The sequence below is a fragment of the Cricetulus griseus genome, chromosome 4, assembly GCF_003668045.3.
Source record: "Cricetulus griseus strain 17A/GY chromosome 4, alternate assembly CriGri-PICRH-1.0, whole genome shotgun sequence".
In the NCBI taxonomy this organism is placed as follows: domain Eukaryota; kingdom Metazoa; phylum Chordata; class Mammalia; order Rodentia; family Cricetidae; genus Cricetulus; species Cricetulus griseus.
This window is the reverse complement of record NC_048597.1, coordinates 99,618,633-99,632,163: the sequence shown is the minus strand read 5'-3', so window position 1 is coordinate 99,632,163 and position 13,531 is coordinate 99,618,633.

Here is a 13,531-nt window from a genome sequence, read left to right as displayed (position 1 = left end):
CCTCCCATCACCCCTTTGGTTTTTTGAGACAGGGCTTCTCTATGTATCTCTGGCTGTCCTAGAACTCACTATGTAGACCAAACTGACCTCAAATTCACAGAGATCTGCCTGCAGTACTGGGGTTAAAGGCATGCACACCATGCCTGGCTCTCGCCTTCTATTTTTAAGTGGGTTCTGAGGATTGAACTCAGGTTGTCAAGCTGGAGTCTTCAGATAGCAAGTGCTTTTACTCATTGGGCCACTGAAGCAGCCTCCATGTTTACATTATATAAACACATAAATGGAACCAAAAGATCTAGCAGCATTCTTCGGTTCTTTGATTCTAAATGTGCCTGAAGCCAGCACATTCTCTAAGAGTCCTCAATTCCATGATCCAATAAAATCCTCCTCTTTAACTCATTTTCTTTCTTCCTTTTGTAAAGTTTATTTTATTGATTTTGTGTATGTGCTGTGATTTGTGTGAGTATCCTTGCACCTTGGTGAACATATGGAGGTCACTGGACAGCCTTTAGGACTTGAATCCATTCTCTCCTTCTACCATGCCGGTTTTTGCAACTCAGGTGGTGAGGTGTATAACTACTTTTACCCACTAAACCATCTTATGGTTCTCCCGCTCTCTATCTTCCTCTTCCTCTCACTCTCTCCCCTTTTCTTATCCAGGTAAGTTCTTATGTACTCTAGACTGACCTTGAGCTCTAAGTAGCCAAGAACAACCTTGAACTCCTGATCCTCCTGCCTCTGCATCCTCAGTGCTAGAATTACAAGCATGTCCCACCAAACCCAGTGATATGTTCCTGGGGATCAAAACCCAGGAACTGGGTTTCATACTAGGCAGGTGCTCTACCCTCTGAACTACATGCCCAGCCCCAATATGTTGACATCTTAAAATGTAGATCAGTTGCAGTTGGAGTCCTAAGAGCTGAATGAAGCAGCTGCACAGTGCAAGAGTCTTGCTGCATACTGCCCTATGTGCTATCAAATGACCACTACCTGCTTCGGGATTGGGTGTACAAAGGCCCGGTTCTCTTGATGATTCCACCAAAACAAGACTCCCCTGCTCTGAAGCAACCTGTCTTCCCAACCTCTCCAAACTCCTCCCTTCGGGAATGGAAGCTTCATGTCTTTCAAGGAGTGAAGTTTCCATAGTAATGGGTACCATCGTCCATCCCCTTACACAAAGAGTCGCCCCGTCTCCTGGACCCTGCTAGCGGCATCCATAGCTTTGGGGAAAGCTGTGTATAAAGACTGCTGGAAACGATCACTGAAATGTGTAGTTGGGGTTCATTAAACCTTATAAATAACTTGGTAGTGACAGGATGGAAGGTGTGGGTGGGCACTGGCTGGTGACGCTGGGAATAATGTCATTTTCCAGGAGAGAGTGGCTGAGAACAGATTCATTGATGAGCATTCATTTCCCATTAGAACCACCGGACTACATTCACCACATTTTGAGCCATGAATATGGTCCAGAAACTCTTTTGAACACTTTTTGTTTTATGAAAAATGACTTCATTTGGCTGGGGGATAGCGCAATGATGGTGGGAGATGTGTTTCACATTCCCGGGTGACAGAATTTCTGTGAATTCACCCTGATGACCCCAGGGCTGCTCCTGCCCAGGCCCTGCCATCACCTCCATGGTCTGTGTCACCATCTGAAATTTAGATCTAAGTAGACACTGACCCCTTGCATGTATGGGGCTGACCACCAAGAGCAGGGGGTCAAGGCTTCCTGGGGTTGCTGGCCCTACACACTTCCCTACTATCCTGAGTATTTATTTATCTGTTTACTCATTTAGCTATTTCGAGCACTGGGGAACTGTGGATAGAAGCCAGGCCTTTGCTCACACTGAGCCATGCCCCCAGCCCCTCACTGGGGGATTCCAGGCAGGTGCTCTATAGCTGAGTCATGCCCTTGGCACAGAATCACTCATCACCTTCCAGCCACTGTACAGAGCTTGGCCAGTCTTCTTTTAACTCTTACAATTCCATCATGGCACTGTCACCCCACATATTGATGCTCACACAGATTAATGAGGTCACCTGGACACAGTCACACTGTTGCTATGGAAACCAAGCTTTCAGTCAGGCGAGAGTCAGTCCTGTGTTCTTAAACCACTACCCTCAGGTGTCCCATGGGATTTCAGCTATAATCAGATAAACATTAAAAGAAAATGTTAACACTCGGTGTATTTATTTTGTATCTATTTCGTTAGACATGTATTATACACATTAATATGTATGTATGTATGTACACATTTAGAGAGATGACCTGACAAATGAAGCATGGCTTCAGAAGAGTCCCAAGTAGATGATTAGCTTCATAAAAATGAATAAAAAGTAAGACAGGGCCAGGTGTAGGTGTCGTGACACACACCTGTAACAGCAGCACTTCAGCACTTAGGAAGTGGAAACAAGAGTTCAATGCTAACCTAGGCTACATAGGAAGCTCTAAGTTAGCCCATGCTAAACGAGTCCCTGTCTCAAAAACAATGAAAAAATTAAGTAGTGCACAAACATGGCAGGAGTCAAGCATAGAGTTCTTCACTAACTGTGTTCTGAAAAACAATGGATTCTCTGACATATAAATGTATATGAATGCTTAGGAAGGATGTCACCCCATATTTGGTCACCTCGACACCCATGCATTTCACACACTGTGTTTTTAAAAGACAAATCCACTTACTTTATATGTATATGCCCGTGTGCCTGAGTGTATGTATATGTGCCTTGTGCATTCGGGTGCCCTTGGAGGCCAGAAGAGGGCATGTGGTCTCCTGCAATTGGAATTATAGGAAGATGTGAGCCATCCCATGTAGGTGCTGGGAATCAAACCCAGGTCCTCTGCAAAAGCAGCAAGCATGCTTAGCCACCAAGTCATCTCTCCAGGCCTTCATTTAGTCTCCACCAGTAGTAGAGTCACATATGGGTGTGCCCTCTGTGGTTCCAGCACTCAGGAGGCTGAGGCATGAAGATCTTAAATCTGAGGGCAGCCTTGACTACATAAAGAAACTCTGTCCCCCAAAACCAAACAAAGGAAAAATAAAAGAGACAATAACAGCAACAATTAAGCCACACTTCTGTCCAATGTATATTTTGTCCTTTATAGTGAAAAAACCTGGCCCTCCCCTTTTCTTTGCTATTCATCTCCCACAGATGCCCTACCATCTTCACCCCTATAGCTTTGGAACCGCAAACCAGCCATTATACCCTTAGGACTTGTCTGGAAGCAGCAGGTTTGAAGCTCCAACTGGGTAGACTGAGCCTCACTCCCCTCCTCTCCCTTCCCCCAGTACATGTTGTATTGTTCCTTTGCCACCAAAAGCAGCCAGCATCTTTCATCAGGTCTTCAGCAAGGATTCTGGGGGCTTTATTAGCCCAAGAAAATGGCCCAACTCCAGCTGACATCAATAGGGTCCCATCGAGGAGTAAAAGCGAGCATTTCCTGTGCAGCCCCGGCCTCAGACAAACCAGTTTGAAGAGAGGCCAGTTGGCATGATTGGAGCTACCAGCAAGCTATTTTTGACATAAAAAGGAGCAGAACATAGCTGATAACTGATTAAAGAAAATTTAAACACAGCTAGTTGGGGTTTTACTATCTTGGCAGTAGTGGCCAATAGTCTAAGAAAAGGACACTGGAGCCGATCAAGCAAATTATTCAGAAAGCAGCTAATTGCATTGGAGGTCAGAGCCAGCTGTTTGCAAACCAACTGTCTGTGTTGTGTTTCTTTTCTTCATTCCTGTCTTTCTACGACCCACATCCGTTTATAGAGGAGAACAAAGCCTTCCGATTTTCAGGGCTTCACACCCCTAGAAGTTGGCACAGTAAGGAATAAAATACCATTAACACTAGTCGAGTCTGTCCCCTGCCCCAAATCTAAAATAAACTGGTTTCAGAGGTTAAGATAAAGTCCTCTGAGCTGTGTTGGGTATATCTGCAACAGGAAAATAGTGGCTGCATGTTTGGAGAAATTAAACAGACAGAAAATAATATCTTGAAAATCAATTTTCCTTTCACTTGTTTGTTTTGTTTTGTTTTGTTTTTGTGCTAGAGATGGAATCCAGGCCTATGTGCACATGTGGCATGTGCTTGACCACTGACCACACCACCAGTCATAGGTCCCATCGTCTTTTCCTTTTTAGCAGTACGGGAACAAGTAATTCACCCAGATGTTTGATTCTATCCACAGACATGCATGTTTCTTCCTAACAGACTATTTTTGCAAGGCAAGAAACTGTGAAAACTTTTTCTTTGAGACTTCCTGAGATCTGCAGAAATTCTGAGGCACCTGCCTCTAGCCAGCCATCATGTCACTCCAGAAAAGGCCAGTCCTTCAAGTGAAGAGGCTGCTCTTTTTGCCTCCTCTGAGCCAACTGGAGGGCATTGACAGGAAAGTCACCGAAAAGCCTGCTGCTTAACTTTTAGTCTGTGAAATAGACACTAGCCAAGAATTGCTCATTCCAGAACAAAAGATTGTGTTGTTTTACCCTTGATTAAGGCCAGTTCACACTGTCCCCAGCAGAAATGGCCACGGAGCCTGACAACCAGAGTTCTATCCCTGGGATTCATATGGTAGAAAGAGAGAACAGATTTCTTGGTGCTGTCCTTTGACTTCCATACACATGCTCACACACACACACACACACACACACACACACACACACACACATCCAAAAATATAACTTTCTGTGAAAATACAGACAAGTCTGAAATATGCATACCCCACTGCAGGACAGTTCTATTTTGAAGTATACACAAAAGCATATCCCTGTATACATAATAACAATTTACACATGAAGTGTAACAACGTCATTCTCTGTATCAACACTGGTTTTAAAAAGGAGAACCATCTAAGAATCTATCAGTGTGAGGGGGGAGACAGAGAGAAAAAGAGACAGACAGACAGATAGACAGACAGAGACAGAGACAGACACCTAGGGCTACTTACTTCTGCTTAACAATATTTTTATTATTAAAAAAAAAAAGATTTAGGGCTTGAGAGATGGCTCAGGGATTAAGAGCATTGACTGTTCTTCCAGAGGACCCAGGTTCAATTCTCAGCATCCACATGACAGCTCACAATTGTCTGTAACTCCACTCCAGGGGACCTGACACCCTCACACAGACATACATGCAGGCACAACATCAATGCACATAAATTAAAAATTAATAAATTATTTTAAAAAAACAGATTTAGGGCTCGAGAGATGGATAAGGAGGTAAAGGCGCTTGCCATCAAGGCTGATGACCTGAGTTCAAATCCTCAGGACCCTCATGGTAGGAGAGAGCAGACTTCTAGTAGCTGTCCTCTGACCTCCACATGTGCACTGTTTCACATGCAAAATAAATAAATAATAAATAATTAAATAAAGCAAACACATTTGAGAGCAATTGTGTTTGCTTCCTTCCTTCTTTCTTTCTGAGTGTGAGAATGTAGGTATGTAATGTATGAATCTGTGTACTTTCCCATATTTAAACACTCTTAGGCATAAGCAAAAGTTTGTATTAACATCACTATGAGAGGCATATTTGCGATCTCTCCATTTTTTTAACTTCTTTCCCAAAAGGGAGGAGGGAGTGATTTTAGTTGCTAATGGCCACACACAAAAGAACATTGTATACTATCCAACCGGGTGGTGACTTGCAAAGAACTACTAAGTCATTTGCTCAGTCCACCCAGAGGGAAGAGCCACAGAAGGTCAGTGTGGAGAACACACCAACCAAACCACAGGAGAATTCAGGAAGGAAGGGTTATCTTCCAGTGCCCTCGACCATTAAGCCTACTGAAATCTACCCACATACAAGACAGTCAAGTTCAGGTACTTGTTCTAGCCACTCAGATGATACATACAGACAGGCTCAGGAATTTGAGGGTTACTGTACAGCTCAGAGCCACCCCAACCTCTCCTTTAGCAGGGAAACAGGATGAGAGAACAGCATCCTAACCAGATTTCCAGCATCACACATTCTGAGACAGCTCTGGTGATGCAGGAAGTCTGCTCTTTTGGTTTGTTTCCAATAACACTGGTACCCACATCTTATCAGGGAGACTAAAAACCAACATCCAGAGACGAGAAGAGCTGTCCTTAAAACTAGAGTAGCTAAGGGTCACCAGGTGTCTTCTTTGGGCTAGATAAAACCCTCAGTGCTTGACATACCTTTTGCAATATTCAATCTTCAAAGGAAACATTTAAGGCAGGTACCAAGAAAAAAAAATCCCATTTTACAGATAAGAAAACCAAGGTTGAATCCCTCATCCAAGACCACAGAACTAATGACTGGGGGTAGAGGTGCAGGCCCTTGGTACTCACACAGTAGGGAGGGCCATGGTCACACAATAAATCTGAAGACTCAAGATTCAAAGAAGGTGAGGTTACCCCTGACTAGATCTGGAAAGTCCACCCCAAAGTAGCTATCAAGGAAATGTTCTGAGTTAGGAGCTGGCATAGAGATGGGTTGGTCAAGTAGAGCATTATAAAATAGCATTTAATTTTTGTGACATAGAAATACATAAAAAAAAAAACTAACACACACTGGGAACCCTGGATGCTCGATGCCTTGGACTACTTGCTCACTTAGCTTCCCTCTGGGGGAAAAACAAACAAAAAACCAGGATTGCGAGTGTCTTCCTGGGGTGTTGCTAGGACAACAGAGGAATGCATTTGAAGTTTGAAGGCATCACCTGCAGAAGCGAAACCCTTAGATAAGAGGAAATTCGTTGAGCGCTGCAAGCCTGTGTCTTTGGGCTCCCTGCAGGAATCTTGGCCCCACATCCGGATCTTAAGCAACAAGTTTTCCAAAGCCAAACTCTCTCACCCCATCAGAGTTTAGCGCCGGCTCCAGGACGGAAGACCTGCCAGGATTTATGGGAAATGCTGGAAAAAGGGACCGGACTGGGGACCTGTGGGGTCCACAGAAGGGCTTCCTGTGAGCAGTGTCTGATTTAGTCGGCTTCACCAAATCCGCCTTTCAATCTGCTGTGTCTCTCGGCACCTTTTGCTTTTGACTTTCTAGGGGAGCCGTTGGCCCACATCGGTCTGGGCTTGGCTGTTCTCTTCCCAGAATTTTATTTTCATTCGTTTAGTTGTGAGTGGCCGGAGATAGGGTGGAGATTAATGACTGGCTGAGGGGTTGGAGAAGCCGAGGGGAAAGAAACAAGGGGAGCATGCTGCTGTAGAAAGGATTTTTTTTTTTCAATGATTTGGTTTATACAGAGCATTTGAGCTTAAAAACATCTTTCTTAAGTATGTAAACATAGTCAGTAGACCTGCCTGCCCCTCAAAGGGCCTCCGTGTGCACACCTGTAAAGTACGGTTAAGGAGGTCTCCCTTGCAGATACCCATATGAGGATGGATGGGTTGTCTTTAAAGAGATTGATACAGTCCATGCACTTGATGAGAGTTCCTGAGTCTGAGAGTATTATTTTGAAAGGGGAGGGAAAAGGATGGAAGGCAGAGATATGGGGAGGCCAAGGACAGGCCAAGAGGGCAGCAGCCATTTCCAATTATTTTAAAAAAGAAATCATTTACAATTATTTACAGTGTAGGAAAGACAAGCATGAAACAAACAAGGAAAGCAATCTTACAAAAATGAAAACGCCCTCCCAGACCATTTAGAGGTGATCACGGTGGCTGTGTGTCTCAAACACATTCTTGGAGGTCTCCGTCTCCATCTCAGTCTCCTTTCTCTCTCTCTCTCTCTCTCTCTCCTCTCTCTCTCTCTTCTCTCTCACTCTCTCTCTCACACACACACACACACACACACACACACACACACCACTCACTACTTCATGCTATCCAAAAATCGTTCTGCCCTTGCTTTTCCATCCAATCACCCTTTACTTTTTGCAACCACATCCCCGCCTGGAAGATGTCCCTAGATGTTGTCCCATCTGCATAATAATATGACACTGCCTGCTTCACATAATTAGCTTAGCTTCCTATTAATTGCCAGCAAGTCTTTCCCAAACTTTCTGGATCGCAAAAGTGCCCAGAGGAACAGTCTCACGCAGGAGTCATTTGCAAATGAGAGGCCACAGCAGGATAAACACCTCGGATTAGGAGTGTGACTCAGAAGGCTGCTGCACGCCTCCTCTGGATGGCTGGAGCCTATTGAGCCCCCAAAAGGGCAGTAGAGGTTCCTTAGAACTGCCCTCTACACCATCAACAGTGCTGTGTGTGAATTTCAAATATCCTATATGCCAATATTCTTACTGGGTTGGTCCATACTTCAAAAGAGGTGACCCCTAGGGCAAAGCAGGGATCAGCAGCTTGTGGTTATGGGCCTTTTCAGGAAGCCTGAAAACCAGCTGTGGGGTTGCTACCAAGAATTCTCTCCTTAAATCACCCCCGGATACGGAAGCACCAGGTGCCCCTCTGTCTCTGAAAGCACAGTGCCCCATGGGTCCCCAGGAAGCTTCTGCAGTTTGGGCAGGGGATATGGGTGCTTCGGAGGTCACCCTGGCTCAGATATGCCTATATTTTTCTTCCAGTGTCACCTGAATTGCTGGTTGTGACTAGAGCCCTAGGAAGAAGTAGGCTCTGGTTTAAAAGAAGGTTAGGAATGGTGCACGGGGCGGAGGCTACTCCTGGGGGGCACAGTGGTCAAATGTTAATATTCTCATCACTTAGAGGAAAGGCCAATAGTTATGGCATTCCCACATTCTTTGTCAAAATTTAAAGGAGTGAGGCTGTTGGAAGACAAATGTCGGCGACTCCACGCAGCACAATACGGATCATGGAGCTTTTCATTCATGGGTATTTATGGGTTTATATTTGCCTAATAAATATGACAATAGATGAACGGCTGTTGAGAAGGGGAGACCCTGGGCTCAAAGGCGAAAAAAATATATAAAGAGAAATCTGTCATCCAGAAAGGAATACTAGGTGGTCTCGGAAGGAGCTGAGTCCTGAGTGGTTTGTTGGCCTTGAAACTTCTGCCCACTCAAATATGGGACTCGGGCAGATAGCTGGTATCAGAGGATGCTGGTATGCACATGGGCGATAATGCATAGAGTGCACCAAAGCTGATAATAGGCTCTAAATGGGCAACCATGTTGACTGTGAGAAGTGTGTGTGCTTAGTCATCTTTTGCTACTCCCCACCTCCCCTGTACATCCTGTCCTGGGTATAATGGCAGTAAACCAGAGCAAGAGCCCTTGATAGAGTTATCAAAGACTTCTCCTCTTTCAGTTTTCGCCAGGCCGATGAGATCTGTTTCCAGTCCAATTTGCCACCATCAAGAAAGTTTAAGCTGAGTTTCAGCCAGTTCTGGGCCACAAAGTGGATACCACACAGTAAAAAGAAAAAAAAAGAGGGGGGGTTGTGGGAGAACTGTGGTTCAAGGAAAAGGGGTGTAAAGTATTGTGGGGGAGGTAAGAAAGGACACTGCAGAGAAAGCGCAGTTTGAACTACAACCAACAAGAAAAGAAAGAAAAAAATGAAAAAACCAGCTTCGAGACAGCTCAGTAGTACAGAAATGTCTGGCGTTCGTGAGGCCTCAGGTTCAATTCCCATTACTAGAGAAATTTAAATTAAGTTTTAAATTAAATGAGGAGGAAGAAAAAAAAAGGAGCATAAACCGGGAAGGGAAAGAGCAGGGCGGAAAGGGAGAGAGGGATGGGGGAAGGAAGGAGGTAAGAAAGAAAACGGAAGTGGGGGACGGGAACAGAGAAGGAAAGAGAAAAGAAAGATCTGTAAGCAAGAAGAAAATCAGAGACTCACAAAAGGCTAAAGAGAAATGAGTTCCTAAAAGCATCCTGACCAGCTTTCTTCGCAGGGAAAACCCCCCCCCCCGCATCGGGGCACGCACACCCGACCTCTTAAACACTATTTTGCTCCCGGCTATCCTTATAAACAATATTTTCGATTAAATTTAATTAGCCAGCCGGAACTAAAAGACCGGCTGCAAACTGGAGGCCAAGGGTTCGGGTGTCTATGCTCGTCCTAGGCCGGCGTGCTCGGCATGGTTCTCTTTTTGTCTAGTCGCCAAGCCCACCTGGATAGGGGCGAAGCCCCAGGCCTGTCCTTCCCTGTTCTGGAGGCTTCCCGAACACAGGGAACTAGCGGCACACCGACTGACCCGCGGCTGAATCAGACTGAAATACTCCCCCCTCCCCGCCCCCACACACACCCGGCATTTCTACAGCCGCTGGACTTAGAGTTTGCCTTTTATAAGGCAAATCTATAATTTACACATTTTTTTATTCTGCCTGTGATTCGGCCCTCCGAGGTCCGAGGCCATAAAACCCGTGGGGCCTGGCAGAGGGACCCCCCACCTCATCCCCCGAGGCCCCGGGTCTCCCGAAGTTCCCTATCTGCTACAAATAACTGTGTGGAAAGCCGCCAAGAATAAGAAGAAACCAAACACAACCCTCCGGACCCTCCCAGTCTTCCCAGTCCCTCAGAGAACCAACTGGCTCCTGAGCCTAGGGAAGCCGGGATGTTGCGCCACAGCCGAAAATCTGCACGCTGTGCTCTGAGCACACCCAGGGCTTAAAGCACAGCGATCTCCCATCCTTAGGCCCTGATACCATGGTGTGTGTGTGTGTGTGTGTGTGTGTGTGTGTGTGTGTGTGTGTGTGTGTGTGTGTGTGTGTGTGTGTAAGAGAGAAAGAGAGAAACATCCCAATCCCTAATAACAGGGGGAAAAAAAGAAGAAAGTTTTTTTCTTTTAAATTACAGAATGCTCTCTGGTAGAGACCCTGGCTTTCCTAGGTCTGCGCGAGTGGGTGTGTGCAGGCTCAATAACCTCATGTGCGCCTTTACCGCGCTTCCCATAGGAAAACGATGAGACCCGTGCGAATCCCTGTCCGCGCGCAAACATGAATCTGCCCTCAGACAATCACGTGTGAATTATTCACGGTTCGGAAAGTGCAAACAACACGCGCCAGCGGTGATCAGTCGGCGTGTGAATGATCCTGTGCCCACGTGTCCCCGACTCCCGGTTTGCGAGTCCCACAGTGTGCAGGACTTTCGCGGCAACTTGCCTGCAGTGTGCAATGGACTCTGTGCGGCGCGCGTCTTCCTGGCTGCTATCAGTCCGGTGAACGTTTTTAAAAATGCTACCGGAGCCGTTTATCCGTGGCCTGTCACTGCGTGTCTCTGCAGCGCTGCCTCAGCCTGTGCAAGCCAGTGCAAACAAAACCTGGGTGAGCTTCTCGGAGCGGGAGGCACCCCTGTTCCTCCCCGCAGAACCGAAAGCGAAGGGTGGAAGAGTGTTGCTTTTGGGTCCCCATCTTCTGCCTCCACCCGCTTCTTCTTGGATAAGACCAGCCCTTTCTGGTTGTCACCGCCGCAGCCATCCGCGATAAGTCTCTTATTCTCACAAGATGCACGTTCTCTTGTGTGTCCCGTCGGCTGTTAGCAGTGACTCCAAAGTAGCAGGGCTCTGTGGGCATCTTCAGTGCTCCGAGCCTCCAAATACCTCCCCTCAATGGCTTTAACAGACCCGGAACAGAGCCACCGCCCCCGGAGAAAGAGAAAGTTCGGCCGCTGGGGAGCTCCAGCTGAGAAACTCCAGTCCGCAAGCGCTGGAGGAAGAGTGGGATTGTAAGACCGTGTGTCCCTCCAAGGGCACTATAGTGGCGAAACGTCCTAGCTACCGCAGGTCTTTCTCAGCGCGCGCACGTGTGCCCAGAATTATAATACAATATAACACGTCGTAATATCGGGTATTATACGCACCCCGTTTACCTTCCTTTAGGATTTGTGTGTTGTGTTAGGGTGTGCTTATGTGTTTGTTACGACGTGCTGGGAAGATATAGCATTCCCTGGCCCATGTACTCCGCACCTACTGGCTTATTCGACCTCAATCCTCAAATACCCACACACAAAAAAGCGCAACAGCATTCATTTCTTCCACTGTGCACAGAGAGTTTAGGCACTTGCCTAACGTCACCCAGCTAGAAGGGTAAAAGCCAGATGGAGGTAGAACTTGGATTGGAACTCAGAGCCTGGAGACTCGCCTAGGAATAAAAGGCAGCCATCCACCCACACAGACCGGAGAAGAAGACATCCTATACCACACACCGCAGTTTCTGGAATAGCCTTGCAATATATATTTATTTTATTACATTCTCACCATCTGGCTGAGGGGAGAGAGCCAGCCTGCATTCTACAACTCTCTGGCTGGGAACTCAGCCTGGACAGGTCTCCAGCTCTAAGGAAAAAGACTCAACCGGTTTCCAGTCTTCCTTTCCTCCTGTGCCCCCCCCCCCACACACACACCTTCACTTCCCCTAAAAGCCCTGTCATTTTCACGGGGTAGGAATCAAGTTCAAAGAGGTTAAATTGTTTGTCCAAAGTCACTCAGCAAGTGCAGGATTCAGATCCTACATTCACACTCCAGAGCCACCAACTGACTAATTAAAGAAGTCTAAGGGAGTAGGGTCCATGGCTCAGCAATAGGTTCTAGCTAGGTACAGAACTCAGCTTTGGGAAGATAGGAGCATCCTTGGCGTGCAATAAAACCCTGAATCTCCTTTCCCAAGCGGAGGGGTCCATAAACACAACTGCAGCTTTTGCAACTGGGACTGTGGTCCAGGTTCCCGGCTGTCACTGGCTTGGAGAGTCACAAGCTTCTTTGTGGATAGCAGGGCCCAGGCTGGGACCTTCATCTCTCCTGTTCTTCTCCCACCTTGGGTACTCTTAGAGGTAGCAGAGGGTGGTACCTCAGAGCAACCACCAGGACACTTGTTCAGCCCCCCTCGCCAGCTGCAGAAGGGTGGGGGAGAGTTGTCACTGTTGCCCTCAGAGGATAAGTGACAACCCCGAAGTGGTTTCAGGGAAGGGACTTGGAGTCTTCCTTCCAGTTCTCCCACTTTTAAGAAGAGATCTACACTGGCAAAGAGTGAGTCTGGGAAGAACCAGGGTCCAGTGCTGTAGGGGTTATTTTCATTCTCTTCTATCCAGGATACTTGAAGATTTTCTTTCCATGTATCCAAATTGTGGAGCAAACTCCCCAAACAAATTCACTTTGTGTCTGCATCAGAAGTGTGCCATAGATTCAAAGGTTCAAGAAAAGAACACTGATATATAATACCCGCCCCCAAATAAAAAGGTTACAAATCACATCCCTGGAGGTAAGAGCATGAAATCTTACTCTTATCTGGAAGAGGGAACAAAATCATCCCAACTGTGCCTTGTTCAGTTCCTGCTAGCTAAGTTCAAGGGGAAGGATTTTGTTCTTAAGTTTTTTTCTTTTTAATCTTCCCCCAACCCCGTTCGAAATGTATGTATTAGACTTGTTGTTAGCAGATGGGAAGGCAAAACCTAAGAAGGTTCTCCATTTCCCTCATCCGTAGTTGGAGTAGTTGGAGGAACTAGCTTAGTTTACAAATCCGCTCCTGGGAGGTTCCAGCACCGCCAGGATCCCAGAGGTGGAGGGGGCTCTCTGGGCACTTCCTATGGGGGAAACTCCCAGCAGGTGATCTTAGAATCTCTAGCCCAGGCCACCAAGGCACTCTGAGTCCTACAGAGTTATGAGAAGAGGCCAAGGTGACCACCTTCATGCTGGCCACGGCTAGCCACATCA